At 42.3% G+C, this 14662-nt stretch overlaps 1 non-coding gene across 1 annotated transcript; it reads right to left on the bottom strand.

The window, feature by feature from the left end:
- Nucleotides 1–317: 317 nt before the first annotated feature.
- On the bottom strand, nucleotides 318–425 carry LOC130972672 (small nucleolar RNA R71). Its single transcript, XR_009083836.1, has one exon. It is a non-coding gene; the product is annotated as a small nucleolar RNA R71 (small nucleolar RNA).
- Between the last annotated feature and the right edge of the window lie 14237 nt (nucleotides 426–14662).

Below are 14662 nucleotides of genomic sequence, written 5' to 3'. Positions count from 1 at the left end.
GCATCTCTATCCCTGCCATTGGAGCAAACAACTTTGAGCTTAAGCCTCAATTAGTTTCTCTAATGCAACAGAATTGCAAGTTCCATGGACTTCCAATGGAAGATCCTCATCAGTTTTTAGCTGAATTCTTGCAAATCTGTGACACAGTCAAGACTAATGGGGTAGACCCTGAGGTCTATAGACTGATGCTATTCCCTTTTGCTGTAAGGGACAGAGCTAGAATATGGTTGGACTCTCAACCTAAAGAAAGCCTGGACTCTTGGGAAAAGCTAGTCAATGCCTTCTTGGCAAAGTTCTTTCCACCACAAAGATGGAGTAAGCTTAGAGTGGAAGTCCAAACCTTCAGACAGAAGGATGGAGAATCCCTCTATGAAGCTTGGGAAAGATACAAACAATTGATCAGAAAATGTCCTTCTGACATGCTTTCTGAATGGAGCATCATAGGTATTTTCTATGATGGTCTCTCTGAACTATCTAAGATGTCCTTGGATAGCTCTGCTGGAGGATCTCTTCATCTGAAGAAGACGCCTACAGAAGCTCAAGAGCTCATTGAAATGGTTGCAAATAACCAATTCATGTACACTTCTGAGAGAAATCCTGTGAACAATGGGACAAGTCAGAAGAAAGGAGTTCTTGAGATTGATACTCTGAACGCCATTTTGGCTCAGAATAAAATATTGACTCAACAAGTCAATTTGATTTCTCAAAGTCTGTCTGGAATGCAAAATGCACCAAGTAGTACCAAGGATGCTTCATCTGAGGAAGAAGCTTATGATCCTGAGAACCCTTCAATGGAAGAGGTGAATTACCTAGGAGAACCCTATGGTAACACCTATAATTCTTCATGGAGAAATCACCCAAATCTCTCATGGAAGAATCAAGAGAGATCTCAACAAGGTTTTAATAATAATGGTGGAAGAAACAGGTTTAACAATGGCAAGCCTTTTCCATCATCTTCTCAGCAACAGACAGAGAATTCTAAGCAGAACCCCTCTGACTTAGCAACCATGGTCTCTGATCTAATCAAAACCACTCAAAGTTTCATGACTGAAACAAGGTCTTCCATTAGGAATTTGGAAGGACAAGTGGGACAACTGAGCAAGAAAGTTACTGAACTCCCTCCAAGTACTCTTCCAAGCAACACAGAAGAAAATCCAAAAGGAGAGTGCAAAGCCATCAATATGGCCGAATTTGGAGAGGAAGGGGAGGAAGTGAACGCCACTGAGGAAGACCTCAATGGGCGTGCACTAGCCTCCAATGAGTTCCCCAATGAGGAACCATGGGAATCTGGGGCTCAAAATGAGACCATAGAGATTCCATTGGACTTACTTCTGCCTTTCATGAGCTCTGATGAGTATTCTTCCTCTGAAGAGGATGAGTATGTCACTGAAGAGCAAGTTGCTAAATACCTTGGAGCAATCATGAAGCTAAATAACAAGTTATTTGGAAATGAGACTTGGGAGGATGAACCTCCTTTGCTCACCAAATAACTGGATGACTTGTCTAGGCAGAAATTACCTCAAAAGAGACAAGACCCTGGGAAGTTTTCCATACCTTGTACCATAGGCACCATGACCTTCAAGAAGGCTCTGTGTGACTTAGGGTCAAGTGTAAACCTCATGCCTCTCTCAGTAATGGAGAAGCTAAGGATCTTTGAGGTACAAGCTGCAAAAATTTCACTAGAGATGGCAGACAACTCAAGAAAACAAGCTTATGGACTTGTAGAGAATGTTCTGGTTAAGATTGAAGACCATTACATCCCTACTGATTTCATAGTCCTAGAGACTGGGAAATGCATGGATGAAACCATCATCCTTGGCAGACCTTTCCTAGCCACAGCAAAGGCTGTGATTGATGTTGATAGAGGTGAACTTATCATTCAAGTGAATGGAGAATCCTTTGTGTTTAAGGCTCAAGGATATCCCTCGGTCACCATAGAGATGAAGCATGAAGAGCTTCTCTCAAATCAGAGTCAAGAAGAGCCCCCACATTCAAACTCTAAGTTTGGTGTTGGGAGGCCACAACCAAACTCTAAGTTTGGTGTTGAACCCCCACATTCGAACTCTAAGTTTGGTGTTGGGAGGTTCCAACATTGCTATGAGTATATATGAGGCTCCATGAGAGCCCTCTGTCAAGCTACTGACATTAAAGAAGCGCTTGTTGGGAGGCAACCCAATATTATATTTTACATATTTTCTTTTGTTATTTTATTTTATTTTGTAGGTTGATGATCATAAGAAGTCACAAAATTAATTGAAAAAGCAAAAACAGAATGAAAAACAGGAAGAAAAATAGCACACCCTGGAGGAAGATGCTGCTGTCGTTCAAACGCCAGTAAGCCTAGCAGTTGGGCGTTTAACGCCCAGTCTGGCACCATTCTGGGCGTTTAACGCCAGAAAGGGGCACCAGACTGGCGTTAAACGCCAGAAAAGGGCAAGAACCTGGCGTTAAACGCCAGGAATGGGCACCAGCCCGGCGTTTAACGCCAGAAATGGCTCAAAACGTGATTTTGAGCAACATTTGGTGCAGGGATGACTTTTCCTTGACACCACAGGATCTGTGGACCCCACAGGACCCCACCACCACTCTCTCTCTTCTTCCCCCATTCACCAATCACCTCAACACCTCTTCCCCAAAAAACCCTTCACCTATCAAATCCCATCTTTCTCTTCACCACTCACATCCATCCTTCATAAAACCCCACCAACCTCACCCTTCAAATTCAAACCACTTTCCCTCCCAAACCCACCCATAATGGCCGAACCTCATCTCCCCTCTCTCTTATATAAACCCTTCTTAACCCCTTCATTTTCACACAACCTAAACAACACTTCTCCCCCTCTTTAGCCGAATACACCACCATCTCCCTCTTCCTCATTTCTTCTTCTTCTACTCTCTTCTTTCTTCTTTTGCTCGAGGACGAGCAAACATTTTAAGTTTGGTGTGGTAAAAGCGTTGCTTTTTCGTTTTCCATAACCATTTATGGCATCCAAGGCCGGAGAAACCTCTAGAAAGAGGAAAGGGAAGGCAAAAGCTTCCACCTCCGAGTCATGGGAGATGGATAGATTCATCTCAAGGGTGCATCAAGACCACTTCTATGAAGTTGTGGCCTTGAAGAAGGTGATCCCCGAGGTCCCCTTTTCACTCAAAAAGGGTGAATATCCGGAGATCCGCCATGAGATCCGAAGAAGAGGTTGGGAAGTGCTTACCAACCCCATTCAACAAGTCGGAATCTTGATGGTTCAAGAGTTCTATGCCAATGCATGGATCACCAAGAACCATGATCAAAGTGTGAACCCGGATCCAAAGAATTATCTTACTATGGTTCGGGGGAAATACTTGGATTTTAGTCCGAAAAGTGTGAGGGTGGCGTTCAACTTGCCTATGATGCAAGGAGATGAACATCCTTGCACAAGAAGGGTCAACTTTGATCAAAGGTTGGACCAAGTCCTCACAATCATATGTGAAGAGGGCGCACAATGGAAGAGAGATTCAAGAGGCAAGCCGGTTCAATTGAGAAGGCATGACCTCAAACCCGTGGCTAGAGGATGGTTGGAGTTTATCCAACGCTCAATCATTCCCACTAGCAACCGATCCGAAGTTACTCTAGACCGGGCCATCATGATCCATAGCATCATGATTGGAGAAGAAGTGGAAGTTCATGAGGTTATAGCCCAAGAACTCTACAAGGTGGCGGACAAGTCCTCTACCTTGGCAAGGTTAGCCTTTCCTCACCTCATTTGTCACCTTTGTTATTCAGTTGGAGTTGACATAGAGGGAGACATCACCATTGATGAGGATAAGCCCATTACCAAGAAAAGGATGGAGCACACAAGAGACCCCTCTTATCATGAGATCCCTGAGATGCCTCAAGAGATGCACTTTCCTCCACAAAACTATTGGGAGCAACTAAACACCTCCCTAGGAGAATTGAGTTCCAACATGGGACAACTAAGGGTGGAGCACCAAGAACACTCCATTCTCCTCCATGAAATAAGAGAAGATCAAAGAATCATGAGAGAGGAGCAACAAAGGCAAGGAAGAGACATTGAGGAGCTTAAGCACTCCATAGGACCTTCAAGAGGAAGGAAGAGCCGCCATCACTAAGGTGGACCCGTTCCTTGATTTCCTTGTTCTTTATTCTTCTGTTTTTCGAATTTTAGTGCTTATGTTTATCCATGTTTGTGTCTTATGATCATTAGTGTCTTAGTGTTTATGCCTTAAAGTTATGAATGTCCTATGAATCCATCACCTTTCTTAAATAAAAACATGCTTAATTGAAAAGGAAAAGAATTGCATGAATTTTGAATTTTATAACAGTTTAATTATTTTGATGTGGTGGCAACACTTTTGTTCTCTGAATGTATGCTTGAACAGTGCATATGTCTTTTGAATTTGTGGTTCATGAATGTTGGCTCTTGAAAGAATGATGAAAAAGGAGACATGTTACTGAGGATCTGAAAAATCATAAAAATGATTCTTGAAGCAAGAAAAAGCAGTGAATACAAAAAAAAAGCAAACGAAAAAAAAAAGGGGGGGAAAAACGAAAAAAATTGATGAAAAAGAAAGAAATAAAGTTGTGATCCAAGGAAATAAGAGTGTGCTTAAGAACCCTGGACACCTCTAATTGGGGACTTTAGCAAAGCTGAGTCACAATCTGAAAAAGTTCACCCAATTATGTGTCTGTGGCATGTATGTATCCGGTGGTAATACTGGAAGACAGAGTGCTTTGGGCCACAGCCAAGACTCAATAAAGTAGCTGTGTTCAAGAATCATCATACTTAACTAGGAGAATCAATAACACTATCTGGATTCTGAGTTCCTAAAGAAGCCAATCATTCTGAGTTCCAAAGGATAAAATGAGATGCCAAAACTATTCAGAGGCAAAAAGCTAAAAGCCCCGCTCATCTAATTAATACTGATCTTCATAGATGTTTTTGGAGTTCATTGCATATTCTCTTCTTTTTTATCTTATTTGATCTTCAGTTGCTTGGGGACAAGCAACAATTTAAGTTTGGTGTTGTGATGAGCGGATAATTTGTATGCTTTTTGGCATTGTTTTTAGTATGTTTTTAGTATCTTTTAGTTAGTTTTTAGTATATTTTTATTAGTTTTTAACTAAAATTCACTTTTCTGGACTTTACTATGAGTTTGTGTGTTTTTCTGTGATTTCAGGTATTTTCTGACTGAAATTGAGGGTCCTGAGCAAAAATCTGATCCAGAGACTGAAAAGGACTGCAGATGCTGTTGGATTCTGACCTCCCTGCACTCGAAGTGGATTTTCTGGAGCTACAGAAGCCCAATTGCCGCGCTCTCAACGGCGTTGGAAAGTAGACATCCTGGGCTTTCCAGCAATATATGATAGTCCATACTTTGCCCAAGATTTGATGGCCCAAACCGGCGTTCAAAGTCACCTCAAGAAATTCCAGCGTTAAACGCCGGAACTGGCACCTAAATGGGAGTTAAACGCCCAAACTGGCATAAAAGCTGGCGTTTAACTCCAAGACAAGTCTCTACACGAAAATGCTTCATTGCTCAGCCTAAGCACACACCAAGTGGGCCCGGAAGTGGATTTTTATGTCATTTACTCATCTTTGTACACCTTAGGCTACTAGTTTTCTATAAGTAGGACCTTTTACTATTGTATTTGACAATCTTGGTAGCTATCTTCTAATTTTATGCTATCTTAGATCATTTGGGAGGCTGGCCATTCGGCCATGCCTAGACCTTGTTCTTATGTATTTTCAACGGTGGAGTTTCTACACACCATAGATTAAGGTGTGGAGCTCTGCTGTACCTCGAGTATTAATGCAATTACTATTGTTCTTCTATTCAATTCCGCTTGTTCTTTGTCCAAGATATCACTTGTTCTTCAACTTGATGAAGGTGATGATTGTCACGGATCATCACCATTCTCACCTATGAACAAGGTGACTGACAACCATTCTTGTTCTACAAGCATTCGAGGCTTGGTGAATATCTCTTGGATTTCTGATTGCATGATGCATGGTTGATCGCCTGACAACCGAGTGCTCGCCTGACAAACGAGCCAGCCATTCCGTGAGATCAGAGTCTTCGTGGTATAGGCAAGAACTGATGGCGGCATTCAAGAGAATCTGGAAGGTCTAACCTTGTCTGTGGTATTCTGAGTAGGATTCAATGATTGAATGACTGTGACGTGCTTCAAACTCCGAAAGGCGGGGCGTTAGTGACAGACGCAAAAGAATCACTGGATTCTATTCCGGCCGGACCGAGAACCGACAGATGATTAGCCTATGCTATGACAGAGCATCAGGGACGTATTTTCACTGAGAGGATGGGAGGTAGCCACTGACAACGGTGAAACTGGTGCACGAAATTGCAATAACACTTTTGCAATCCCGCACAACTAACCAGCAAGTGCACTGGGTCGTCCAAGTAATACCTTGCGTGAGCAAGGGTCGATCCCACGGAGATTGTCGGCTTGAAGCAAGCTATGGTTATTTTGTAAATCTTAGTCAGGATATCAGAAATTATCAAGATTGATTGTAAAAAGCAAAAGAACATGTAATGGTTACTTGTACTGCAGTAATGGAGAATGGGTTGAGGTTTGGAGATGCTCCATCTTCTGAATCTCTGCTTTCCTACTGTCTTCTTCATCAAACACGCATGTCTCCTTCCATGGCAAGCTCGTGTAGGGTCTCACTGTTGTCAGCAGCTACCTCCCATCCGCGCAGTGAAAGCTAATGCAAAGCACTCTGTCACAGTGCCGCCAATCACCGGTTTGGTTCCCTCCCCTACCGGAATAGAATCACTCTTTTGCGTCTGTCACTAACGCCCAGTAGGTTACAGGTTTGAAGCACATCACAGTCATTCAATCATTGAATCCTACTCAATACCACAGACAAGGTTTAGACCTTCCGGATTCTCTTGAATGCTGCCATCAGGTCCTGCCTATACCACGAAGATTCCGATTAAAGAACCCAAGAGATAACTACTCAATCTAAGATAGAACAGAGGTGGTTGTCAGGCATATGTTCATAGTTGAGAATGATGATGATTGTCACGGATCATCACATTCATCCGGATTAAGAACAAGTGTTATCTTAGAACGGAAGCAAGCATGATTGAGTAAGAAACAGTAGTAATTGCATTAATCCATCAAGACACAGCAGAGCTCCTCACCCCCAACCATGGGGTTTAGAGGCTCATACTGTGGAAGAAACGTGTACAAAATGTTATGAGGTCATAAGGTTTGATTACAATGTCAAAAGGTCCTATAAGTAGTAAACTAGTATCCTAAGGTTTACAGAAATGAGTAATGACAGAAAAATCCACTTCCGGGCCCACTTGGTGTGTGCTTGGGCTGAGCATTGAAGCTTTTATGTGTAGAGACATTTTCTGGAGTTAAACGCCAGTTCTCATGCCAGTTTGGGCGTTTAACTCCAACTTTTAATCCAGTTCCGGCGTTTAACGCTGGAATTTCTGAGGCCGGATTGCTACGCGGGTTTGGGCCATCAAATCTTGGACAAAGTATGGACTATTATATATTGCTGGAAAGCCCAGGATGTCTACTTTCCAATGCCATTGAGAGCGCGCCAATTGGGCTTCTGTAGCTCCAGAAAATCCACTTCGAGTGCAGGGAGGTCAGAATCCAACAGCATCTGCAGTCCTTTTCAGTCTCTGGATCAGATTTTTGCTCAGGACCCTCAATTTCAGTCAGAAAATACCTGAAATCACAGAAAAACACACAAACTCATAGTAAAGTCCAGAAAAGTGAATTTTAGTTAAAAACTAATAAAAATATACTAAAAACTAACTAAAAGATACTAAAAACATACTAAAAACAATGCCAAAAAGCATACAAATTATCCGCTCATCACAACACCAAACTTAAATTGTTGCTTGTCCCCAAGCAACTGAGAATCAAAATAGGATAAAAAGAAGAGAATATACTATAGACTCCAAAATATCAAGAAACTTAGCTCCAATTAGATGAGCGGAACTAGTTGCTTTTTGCCTCCGAACAGTTTTGGCATCTCACTCTATCCTTTGAAGTTCAGAATGATTGGCATCTATAAGAACTCAGAACTCAGATAGTGTTATTGATTCTCCTAGTTAAGTATATTGATTCTTGAACATAGCTAATGTATGAGTCTTGGCTGTGGCCCAAAGCACTCTGTCTTCCAGTATTACCACCGGATACATACATGCCACAGACACATAATTGGGTGAACCTTCTTAGATTGTGACTCAGCTTTGCTAAAGTCCCCAATTAGAGGTGTCCAGGGTTCTTAAGCACACTCTTGTTGCCTTGGATCACAACTTTATTTCCTTCTTTTTTTTTTTCTTTTCTTTTCTTTTTTTCTTCTTTCTCTTTTTTTTTTCGAAATATATATTTTTTTTTTTTTTCATGCTTTTCTTGCTTCAAGAATCAATTTGATGATTTTTCAGATCCTCAATAACAGTTCTCTTTCTCCTCATTCTTTTAAGAGCCAACAATTTTAACATTCTTAAAACAACAAATTCAAAGACATATGCACTGTTCAAGCATTCATTCAGAAAACAAAAGTATTGCCACCACATCAAACTAATTCAACTAGTTTCAGAGATAAATTTCGGAATCCTGTACCTCTTGTTCTTTTGTGATTAAAGCATTTTTCTTTTAAGAGAGGTGATGGATTCATAGGACATTCATAGCTTTAAGGCATAACTTTATTAATTTTATTAATTAAGAACAAGACTCAAATATAGATGTAAGATGAGACTAAAAATAAAGGAAAAAGGATAATAATAAAAACGAAAAAAAAAACAGAGGCTCCTAATGATAGAGGTTTTCACAGAGTTAGGACTCAACAACCTTGATTTTGAGAAGTGGATGCTCCCCCAGCTTGAGAGGAGAGCTTTTGGCGCTTCAGTTCCTTGATATCACGCCCCTGCTTCTCTTGTTCCTTCAGCAATTTGCAGATCATGCAGTTCTGATTCTGCTGTTCTTCCTTCAGTTGCTCCATAGTCTCTTGCAGCTTGTTGATGGATGCTTCTAGGCTGGCCCAGTAGCCAATTTCAGGGAATTCAGGGAGGAACTCACGCGTCCTCCTCTTGATAGAGTTGTCTTGCACTTGTCCTTCCATTGACTTCTTGGTGATTGGATGTTCAATGGGTATGAACTCATCTACTCCCATTTTTACCCCAGCCTCTTTGCAGAGCAAGGAGATTAAGCTTGGGTAGGCCAATTTGGCTTCAGTGGAATTCTTATTTGCAATTGTGTAGATCTCACAAGCAATCACATGATGCACCTCCACTGCTTTTCCAAGCATAATACAGTGAATCATCACTGCTCTCTTGATGGTGACCTCAGAACGGTTGCTAGTGGGCAATATGGAACGCCCAATAAAGTCTAGCCAACCTCTTGCAATTGGCTTGAGGTCTCCCCTCTTGAGTTGGTTTGGGACACCCTTAGAATTGGTTATCCACTTAGTTCCAGGGAGGCATATGTCCTCTAGAACTTGATCCAACCCCTTATCTACTCTCACCATCCTCCTATTGAAGGAATCAGGATCATCTTGTAGTTGAGGTAACTTGAAGATTTCTCTTATTTTGTCCAGATGGAAGTACATAACTTTCCCTCTGACCATGGTTCTGTGGGTAGGAAAAGCGGTTCCAGTCATTCTTTGCTTATCTGTGAGCCACAGATTTGAGTAGAATTCCTGAACCATGTTCCTTCCAACCTTTGTCTCAGGATTGGTCAGAACTTCCCAACCTCTGTTTCGAATTTGCTCTTGGATCTCCGGATATTCATCTTCTTTCAGATCAAATTTAACTTCCGGGATCACTGACCTCAGTCCCATTATTTTGTGATAATGGTCCTCATGTTCTTTGGTTAAGAACTTCTCTTCATTCCAAAGATTCTTTGGATTGGTCTCTTTCCTTCCTCTTGAGTTGGTTTGTTTTCCCTTGGGAGCCATGATATTGATGAATCTTGGCTTAGTGATCACGGAAAAGCACACCAAACTTAGAGGTTTTGCTTGTCCTCAAGCAAAAAGAAAAGAAATAAGAGAAGAGAGAGAGAGAGGGAGAGAAAATTCGAATGGTGTGAGGAAGGAGGGTGAGGAACGTTCATTTATAGAGTGGGGGGAGGAGAATTTCGAAAACAAAAGAGAGATTTGAAAGGAAATTTGAAAAGATATGAAAGATTTTTGAGAAAAGGGTGAGTTTTTGAAGAAGATTTGGGATTATTTTGAAATAGATTTGAAAAATTGTTTTGATTTTTGAAGATTTGAAAGTGAATAATGAATGATTGAAGTGTGATTTTGTAGAAAAGTATGGTGAGAAAAGGAAGTTTGAAAAAATCTGAGTTGAAAACAAAAATGTGGTCCCCCCACCAAGCTGGCGTTAAACGCCCAGAATGGCACCCATTCTGGCGTTTAACGCCCATTTGTTGCCCCTTTTGGGCGTTTAACGCCCAGCCAGGTACCCTGGCTGGCGTTAAACGCCAGAAAACCTTCCTCACTGGGCGTTTTTCTGAACGCCCAGTGATGCTGCACACCTGGCGTTAAACGCCCAGAATGGTGCCCATTCTGGCGTTTAACGCCCAGAATGGTACCATTACTGGCGTTAAACGCCCAGAATGGTGCCCATTCTGGCGTTTGACGCCCAAAATGCCCTTACTGGCGTTTTTTTCGCCAGTAAGCTCATTTTCTCTGCTTTTTGAGCTGAATCCTTCTGTAACTCTGTGAATTCCTTCATTTTTGATACTTGCCTCTGTAAGAACTAATCATACAACTTCCTAATGACTGGGTTGCCTCCCAGCAAGCGCTTCTTTACTGTCTTTAGCTGGACTTTCACTGAGAATCACTCAAGTCTCAGTTCTGAGCATTCCTGCTCAAAATTTCCTTCAAGATAGTGTTTGATCCTCTGTCCATTAACAATGAACTTACTGTCAGAATCAATATCCTGAAGCTCAACATACCATATGGTGACACTTTTGTAATCACATATGGACCCCTCCAACGGGATTTGAGTTTTCCTGGAAACAGTCTGAGCCTAGAGTTGAAGAGGAGAACTTTTTGTCCTGGCTCAAAGACTCTGGTTGACAATCTCTTGTCATGCCACTTCTTTGCCTTTCCTTATAGATCTTAGCATTTTCAAAGGCATTGAGTCTGAACTCTTCTAGCTCATTTAGCTGGAGCAATCTTTTTCACCAGCTAACTGTGCATCCATGTTTAGGAATCTGGTTGCCCAGTAGGCTTTATGTTCCAGTTCCACAGGCAAATGACAGGCCTTTCCATACACCAATTGGTATGGGGAGGTCCCTATAGGAGTCTTGAATGCTGTTCTGTATGCCCACAGAGCATCATCCAAGCTCTTTGCCCAATCCTTTCTTCGGGACATCACAGTCCGTTCCAGGATTCTTTTTAGCTCTCTGTTAGAGACTTCAGCTTGCCCATTTGTCTGTGGATGATACGGAGTTGCCACTTATGGCTGATTCCATATCTAACCATAGCAGAGTATAGCTGTTTATTACAGAAATGAGTACCCCCATCACTGATTAGTACTCTAGGGACGCCAAACCTGCTGAAAATGTTTTTCTGGAGGAATTTCAGCACGGTTTTGGTATCATTAGTGGGTGTAGCAATTGCTTCTACCCACTTAGATACATAGTCCACTGCCACCAGAATGTAAGTGTTTGAGTATGATGGTGGGAATGGCCCCATGAAGTCAATTCCCCATACATCAAACAGCTCTATCTCTAATATCCCTTGTTGAGGCATGGCATATCCATGAGGCAGGTTACCAGCTCTTGGCAACTGTCACAGTTACGCACAAACTCTCGGGAATCTTTATAGAGAGTAGGCCAGTAGAAGCCGCACTGGAGAACTTTAGTGGCTGTTCGCTCACTTCCAAGTGTCCCTCCATACTGTGATCCATGGCAGTGCCATAGGATCCTTCGTGCTTCCTCTCTGGGTATACACCTGCGGATCACTCCGTCAGCACATCTCTTAAAGAGATATGGTTCATCCCAAAGGTAGTACTTGGCATCTGAAATTAGTTTCTTTCTTTGCACATAACTGTACTCCTTGGGTATGAACCTCACAGCTTTATATTTGCAATGTCTGCAAACCATGGAGCTTCCTGAATGGCAAAGTTGCTCATCTGGGAAGGTCTCAGAGATCTCAGTAGAAGGGAGGGACGCCCCAGCTACTGGCTCTATTCTGGACAGATGATCTGCCACTTGGTTCTCTGTCCCTTTTCTGTCTCTTATTTCTATATCAAACTCTTGCAGAAGCAACACCCATCTGATAAGCCTGGGTTTTGAATCCTGCTTTGTGAGTAAGTATTTAAGAGCAGCATGGTCAGTGTACACAATCACTTTGGATCCCTAGGTAGGATCTAAACTTGTCAATGGCATAAACCACTGCAAGTAATTCTTTTTCTGTGGTTGTGTAATTCTTCTGTGCATCATTTAGAACACGGCTCGCATAATAATGACATGCAGAAGTTTGTTATGCCTCTGTCCCAACACTGCACCAATGGCATGATCACTGGCATCACACATTAATTCAAATGGTAATGCCCAATCTGGTGCAGAGATGACTGGTGCTGTGACCCTTAGCTTTCAGGGTCTCAATGCCTGCAAACACTGTGTGTCAAACACAAATGGTGTGTCAGCAGCTAACAGGTTACTCAGAGGTTTAGCAATTTTCGAAAAATCCTTGATAAACCTTCTGTAGAATCCTGCATGCCCCAGAAAGCTTCTGATTGCCTTAACATTGGCAGGTGGTGGTAATTTTCAATTACCTCTACCTTTGCCTTATCCACCTCTATTCCCCTGCTTGAAATTTGGTGCCCAAGGACAATTCCTTCAGTCACCATAAAGTGACATTTCTCCCAGTTTAAAACCAGGTTAGTCTCTTGGCATCTTTTCAGGACAAGTGATAGGTGGTTAAGACAGGAGCTAAATGAGTCTCCATATACTGAAAAGTCATCCATGAAGACTTCCAGAAATTTCTCTACCATATCTGAGAAGATAGAGAGCATGCACCTCTGAAAGGTTGCAGGTGCATTGCACAGACCAAAAGGCATCCTCCTGTAGGCAAACACGCCTGAAGGGCAGGTGAATGCTGTTTCTCTTGGTCCTGGGGTCCACTGCAATTTGGTTATAGCCTGAATAGCCATCCAAAAAGCAGTAATAGTCATGACCAGCTAGTCTTTCTAGCATTTGGTCTATGAATGGTAAAGGAAAATGATCCTTTCTGGTGGCTGTATTGAGCCTTCTGTAGTCAATACACATACGCCACCCTGTGACTGTCCTTGTAGGGACCAGTTCATTTTTTTCATTATGAACCACTGTCATTCCTCCCTTTTTGGGAACAACTTGGACAGGGCTCACCCAGGGGCTATCAGAAATAGGATAAATAATCCCAGCCTCTAGTAATTTAGTGACCTCTTTCTGCACCACCTCCTTCATGGCAGGATTTAGCCTCCTCTGTGGTTGGACCACTGGTTTGGCATTATCCCCAACAGGATCTTGTGCATGCATCTAGCTGGGCTAATGCCCTTAAGATCACTTATGGACCACCCAAGAGCTGTCTGTGTGTCCTTAGCACTTTAATTAGTGCTTCCTCTTCCTGTGAATTTAAGGCAGAGCTTATAATCACTGGAAAAGTGTCACTCTCTCCAGAAATGCATATTCAGGGATGATGGTAGTGGTTTGAGTTCAGGCTTAGGAGGCTTATTCTCCTCCTGAGGATTTTCGAAAATTCCTTTGCCTCCTCTGGCTCTTCCTGATCAGTTTGAGCATCTTTGAAGATGTTCAGCTCTGATTCTAGGCTTTCAGCCTTATTGATCTCTTCTACCAGAGAGTCAATAATGTCAGCGTCCATGCAGTCCTCTGGTGTGTCTGGATGCTGCATAGCTTTTACAGCATTCAACTTGAACTCATCCTCATTGACTCTCAAGGTTACTTCCCCCTTTGTACATCAATGAGAGTTCGTCCAGTTGCTAGGAAAGGTCTTCCTAGAATGAGAGTTGCATTTTTATGCTCCTCCATTTCCAGCACCACAAAGTCAGTTGGAAGGCAAATGGCCAACTTGACATCATGTCCTCTATTATGCCTGATGGGTGTTTAATGGAGCCATCAGCAAGTTGGAGGCATATCTGGTTGGTTTGACTTCTCCAATAACCCAAGCTTTCTGATAGTGGATGCAGGTATTAAGTTAATACTTGCTCCAAGGTCATAAGGCTACCTTGGTGTAAGTGCCTTCCAATGTGCATGGTATCAGAAAGCTTCCAGGATCTTGAAGCTTTTCTGGTAAGCTTTTTAGAATGACTGCACTGCATTCTTCAGTGAGAAATACTTTTTCAGTTTCTCTCCAATCCTTCTTATGACTTAAGATCTCTTTCATGAACTTAGCATAAGAGGGTATTTGCTCAGTGCCTCTGCAAAAGGAATCTTTATTTCAAGAGTCCTTAAATAGTCTGCAAAGCGGGCAAATTGCTTACCCTGTTCCGCTTTGCGGAGTTTCTGAGGATAAGGCATCTTGGCTTGATATTCTTCAACCTTAGATGCTGCAGGTTTATTCCTTACAGAAGTGGTTGAAGAAGCCTTGTTAGGGGATAATTACCAGAACCCTCAGGTGCCTGATCTCCTTGGTGTTTGAACGCCAGGAGTGGATAAAGTTTG

The sequence above is a fragment of the Arachis stenosperma genome, chromosome 3 (genome assembly GCF_014773155.1).
Source record: "Arachis stenosperma cultivar V10309 chromosome 3, arast.V10309.gnm1.PFL2, whole genome shotgun sequence".
Taxonomy (NCBI): domain Eukaryota; kingdom Viridiplantae; phylum Streptophyta; class Magnoliopsida; order Fabales; family Fabaceae; genus Arachis; species Arachis stenosperma.
The sequence above is the reverse complement of the archived record's forward strand: the minus strand, read 5'-3'. Positions and strand labels throughout refer to the sequence as shown.